The following is a 6,034-nucleotide window of genomic DNA, read 5'->3' on the forward strand; positions in this document are numbered from 1 at the left end:
GTTAAGGGTTTATGTGTCACCTGTCACATGGGGCACTCTGATATCCATCAGGATAATGTTCCTTTTTTTTTTTTTAAGTGTATTTATTTATTTTGAGAGAGAGTGCATGTGAGCAGGCGAGGGGCAGAGAGCGAGGGAGAGAGAATCTCAAGCAGACTCCGAGCTGGACGTAGGGCTTGAACTCACAAACCGTGAGATCATGACCAGAGCCCCCAAATTCCACCTCATGGCTCTTCATGGCTCCCCGCTCTGGGTGGTGACCTTCTCTCCCTCCTGCCTTCCTCTCCCCTCCACTGCAGCAGAGTCCAGCAGGTGACTCCACAGCCCTGTCGTCTTCTCCCCCACTCCCTTCTCCACCCACAACCGTGACCCGGAACCTTCCCTAGAACAGAAAACCAACTGTTTCTTCTGCTTCCCTAAACACACAAACTGAATTCAAGGCAGTTTGTGGGCAAAATTGGGACGTTGGTGAAGTTTGTCTGCATCCCCAGGCTTTCCAGTTTGCTGCTTTCCTTACTTTTCCTGACCTCTGGGTCGTGGATTTCTCCCTCCATTGCCTCCTACTCCTGTCAAGCCTTTTCAATAAACTTTCTTTCTGCCACTCTCATTCGTAGCTAACTCTATAAACGACTGACATACACACACTAGAGCTTCTTGCAAGGGTATCCGCCTTCTGGCCAGAAGCCAAAAAGAGAAAGGAAACCCCATTTCTGGGGGTTGCCTCCTTATGTGCAAGGCTGTTCACACATGCAACCTCATTGACCATGCAATCCTCACCAGCCCTGAAGAGTAGGCACCATAATCCTCATTTTATAGATGAGGACACTGAGCCACTGAACAAGGTCACAGATAAAAATGGGAAGAGCCAGGCAGGACTGGGACCAGACCTGTCCTGTTGTGTGCTGCCTCCTGGGACAAAGCCCTTCCTGGAGGATGTGTCATCTGTGGTCTAGAGTTGGGCCTGTGATCATCAACACATCCCATCATTTCAGCCCTGCTCCCTCCATGCCGGGTCCTGGTCTCCCTCCCCAAACTGCCTCACCTCTGTGCCTTTGCATATACTATTTCTCTGCTGGCTTTTTTCCTGTAATTTCTATCCCAAGTCCTTGGCTCAAAGGTGCCTCCTCCAGGGGGTCTTGTCAAATCCTCCCAGTTCTCATTAATCACTCTCTTTTACGCACGGATTGCTTTTGGGGTGTTGTTCCCCCCGCACTGCATTGCCTTTTTTCCTCTCTCCATGGGTCATAAGTATCTCAGCATGTCTGTCACCCACCCCCCCACCCCGACTCAATTCTGGAATCTTTACAGCAGTAACCACCTCTGATTCAACCCCATGGCCCTGCACTGAGCTTAGCACACAAGGTAGGCTCAGGTTAGTCGCTGAAATGAGTAAAGTCTCAGCAGTGACATGGCTGCCTCAGTCCCCAAACAGGTGACTCCATCACCACGTCCATGAGGGCTGAGGTTAGGGCCAGGTCTGCGGCCCAGAGAACTTTGAGGCTTCGAGCTCAACTAGAAAGCGTGGGCTTTCTTGCCGCCTCCTTGCCACCTTCTGTCAATTCCCCAATTCTGCGATTGGGAAACCAAGGCAAGAGAGCAGGACCTGAGGGGTGCCTGGGTGGCTCAGTTGGTTAAACGTCTGACTTCAGCTCGAGTCATGATCTCACAGTTTGTGGGTTCGGGCCCCGTGTCGGGCTCTGTGCTGACGGCTTGGAGCCTGGAGCCTGCTTCGGATTCTGTGCCTCCCTCTCTCTCTGCCCCTCCCCCGCTCATGCCCCCCCCCCAAATAAATAAACATTTAAAAAATAAAAAGAGAGAGAGCAGGACTTGACCATGGTCAAGCAACAAATTGATGGCAGGTACACACTCGAACCCCACCTCCAGACTCTTTGGCCAGTGCTGTCCGCCCTTTCAGAGCTAGCTGCCTCCTCTGTCAAGTTTATTTCTGTTAAGTCCAGGAAGACCACAGGCCTTCCATTCATTCACTCAACAAATATTTACCAAGCACTGGCCAAATGCCAAGCACAGTGCCAAGTTCTGGGGCTACAGTGGAGACCAAAATAGACCCTGCCTTTGCCTTCAGGGAGCTCACAGTCTAGACCAGGCAGGGCAGGCTATGCAGGGCCTTGTGGGCCACACTGGGGACTTTGGAAGACCAATGGAAAGCTCTCAAAGGTTTTAGCTGGCAGTGCTGGCCCACCCCTCCCCCTCTACACCAGTCATACTCAGCCTCCGTTGTGACCTTTCCCCAAGATGGCAGCCCCTGGGACTTGGAACCTGGCCCTTGGCTCCACCTGTTCAGCAAGTCACTGCTAAGGCCATAGGTAAGGAAGTCCCCCAGGAAGAGGCTAGTGGGTAGGTGATCTTTATTTAATTACAGCTTTGAACCCTGCAGAACACCTCTGTCCACTAGGTGGCCGGGAGGACAACTGTCCTATAGCTGAAGCCGCAGGGGTTCCTTAGGGGAGCATTGCAGAGTAAAAGCCTTAACGACCCCATAATCGGAATAATGAAGATGAGTCACACCTCGTGCTGCCTGCCCACTCCTTCCTCTGGGTCTAGCAGCCAGCATCAGGCAGCCAGAAACTCCCGTTTAGCCAATGCGAGCCAGGCACGTTAAAGATGGTGAAAACGGGTGAGCCTTTGCAGTTGCAGGTTCCTAGAATCTCAGGGTTGGAAAGAACATTAGTCATCCCCTCTTCCAGCCTCTCCTTCTAGATCAGAACTCCTCTCAACAGTGAGTGTTCTGTCTAAACCATATGCACGGCCCTGGAAGACAGGCAGCTCACGACCGTGAAGGAAGCATTTCAATTTTCAGCGGACCTAAGTCTTCTGAGTCTGTCCTGCTGTTGAGTTGAAATCTTCTTTTCTGTCAGGTTCACCTGCAGGGGCCACGCAGCTGAACTTGACTTTTCCCTGGCCCCCATTCTCCCTATTGTGGCACCCACGGCAGTGTTTGAGATGTTCAGAGGATGGGTGGCTCCTCGGCCAGGGGGCAGGCCCGAGCTCTGCCCCAGCCTCCAGCTGCTGGCACCCAGCCTCGAGCCTACACCGAGTGGGTGCTAGCAGCTGAAGGCAGAACAGAACAGGACTCCTCCTCGTCCCGAACCAGGCCCCGAGGGAGCACCCTGTGCCGATGACAGTGGCTGGGTGCCAAATGAAGTGAAATATCTCCTTTGCGCAGGCTGTTAACTTTTTTTCGTGTTTAAGGAAGGGGAGGATAATGACATTTAGCACTTTACAACTCAGCAGGAAAATGAGCAGATGGAAACAGATCCCCAGCATTGGCAGGCGCGCTTCCAGGGAGAAACCCTCCCCCTCCGGCTCCGGCTTTGCTCCGTGGGGCCACGTCACCGGCAAGGCTTGCCGGTGGACTTAGCGAGTCCGGCCAGCCCCTTGCTGCCCCAGCTCCTCGCCCACGGGGAGCCGCTCCAGGCCGCACAGGGGTGAGCCTGCTGCCGGTCATCTTACGTCCACTCACCTGGAGCACCTCGCCTACCCCTCTAGGGTTGTGATGAGGAGGAGAGACGGGAGATGTTCTCGGTGAGACAGAGGTGAGCAAACGCTGCTGTGGAGATGTGGAAAGGCTCCACCTGGCCTCTACGTGGCCACAGGAGAACAATTTGGAGCAGGGGACGTTCCCACAGGGAAGTCGAAGAAAGTCATCATCGCCATCGAAACTGCTTATTGAGAACTTGCCGCGGGCCAGTCGCCCTGGTGGACAACTCACACGCCTCACCCCCATTTAAGCCACACGAGCCCATCAGCAGTGTCGCCATTTTACAGATGAGGAAACTGAGGCTCCGCGACGCTAAATAACTTTCCTGAGGTCCCTCTGCGTCACCTGGAATGGCAGCTGAATGGCTTTTTAATTATTTGGGGGTTCGGATTACTCTCTCCTCTATCACTTATGTTGTTCTACAAACGGAACACTTACCCGATCTGAAGGCATTTTTTCCTGTTTAGGTTTCCCGAACAGTCAATAGCTCTGTGATGGGGCTGGTTCTATTTTGGCGTGTAAATTGTTTCATTAAACGGCAGCTCCTCTGTAGGTTTTGTCATCCGCGAAGTAAAAGAAACAAACAAGAACATCCCTACTGTGGCGGAGATCTATTGTTTTCGTCTGCCCAGCAGCCTGCCCTGCTGGGGACCTCACACCCCTTCTTCCTGGGCTCCTTTCCCACTCTGAGCGGTGGCAGGGGGGTGCCAATCATAATATCCTGCCCCCCTGCCCACAAACGCTGACTTGACCCAAGTTAGGCCAATCAGAGTCCTTCCCGCAGAGTTTTCCATCGCAGTGCAAGGGACAGAAGACATTCTCTGTCTGCTGGAACAGCCATTAGCAAGTGTCCCCGTTAGGATTAGGCTTAGCCGTGGCATGAAAACAGCATCCTCAACAAGATGGTGCATATTTACCTTGCCAGGCTAGCTCAGACATCACCTCAGTGCCCGCCCAGGCTCCCTTCTCCCCTCACCCACCAGGCACCTGCTAAGGTCATCCCACCACATGCACCCGCCACTCTCCACCTGACTGGAAGCACTGGGGACTCAACGCCTCTGGGAGCAGCCTTCAACCAGTGGGGAGTGGCAACCAGAGGATAAATACCCAGCCTCAGAAGCAGGGGTGGGGTGGGAGGGGGGACAGGATAATTCTGAAGCGTGTGCCACAGTCTCCCCGTGGCCTCGTTGGGATCAATGCCCCATTGCCCACAGCAGGAAACTGCTAGTTTGTTACCACATCCTGTATTCACTTCCAGCCCCTCCTGCTCTCGCTTCCCCACCTCCCTTCTGGTGTTTCCTGGATCACCTCCCGAAGAAACTACTTGCCCCGGCATCTTTGACTCGGGGTCTGCTTCTGGGGAGCCCAGCTTTAAATACATTCGGAGTCCTGCCTCATCCCGAGGGAAAGATCCTGCCACCTCTATGCTCCCAGCGCACTTCTTTTGTACCTCTGATATAATAACACCATGGCCCATCTCGTTGTGTTTATTAAGTATAAAATAGGAAGTATCATCTGTGTACCAATCACCGTACCAGGTGTCCTGTGCTCCTCCATTCATGCATTTATTCACTAATTCATTCATTCAACAAATATTTATTAAGCATTTGCAATGTGCTTATTACCAATGATCTAGGCCAGAGCTTGGCAAAATATGGTCCTCAGGCCAGATTCAGCCTACTGCCTGTTTTTGTAAATAAAGTTTTATTGGAACACAGCCATGTTCATTTGTTCACAAGTATATAAGGCTGCTTTCATGTTGCAACAACAGAGCCGAGTAGCTGTGACAGAGACCGTATGGCCCACAGAGCATAAAATATTTACTGTCTGCGCCTTTACAGAAGAAGTTTGGTGTCCACTGCTCTAGGCAAATAAACAAAAAAACCTTGGTAAGATATTTACTATATTAAATGGTGACAAATGCTTTGAAGAAAAAAAGCAGGGAGAGGGAGTGTCAGGAGTGATGGGGGAAGGGGTGGGGATTGCAGTGAAAACCCGGGTGTCAGGAAGTCCTGGCTGGCTGTAAGGGTGACATTGGAGCAAAGACCTGGGGAGGTGAGGGGTGAGCCACGTGGATGTGGCAGGAAAGAGCTGCCGGGCCGGAGGAACAGCAGGTGTGAGGGCCAGGCGGAGGTATTAACAATAGTTAATCCTGTATTGAGTACCGTGTACTAGACAGCCTTCCAGTGCTTTACATGCATAATCTCATTTAATTACTTAAAAGTCTCATTACACAGTTAATCTTACAAAACAATGATCTGAATATATTTCTGTTGCTAACATTCATACAGCGCTTTCAGTTTGCAAGGTTGTTTTGTAACGTTGTTTGCTTGCGCTAACGCAGCACTTGGAAGACGTTACTGACCCCGTTGTATTACAGCCAAAGACCAGAAAGGTCGAGTCCTTTGCCCCAGGTCACGTAGCCAGTAAGTCAGGGAGCTAGAAAGCAAACCCAGGTCTGTTCGGATCCGGACCCAGACGCTGCCTCCCTCCCTCGAAGCCATCAGCTTCAGAAGGCACACACTTCCCCTCACC

The sequence above is a fragment of the Lynx rufus genome, unplaced genomic scaffold (genome assembly GCF_022079265.1).
Source record: "Lynx rufus isolate CCGP_SWC_20201006 ecotype Redwood Valley unplaced genomic scaffold, mLynRuf1.p SCAF_2, whole genome shotgun sequence".
NCBI classification, from domain to species: Eukaryota; Metazoa; Chordata; class Mammalia; order Carnivora; family Felidae; genus Lynx; species Lynx rufus.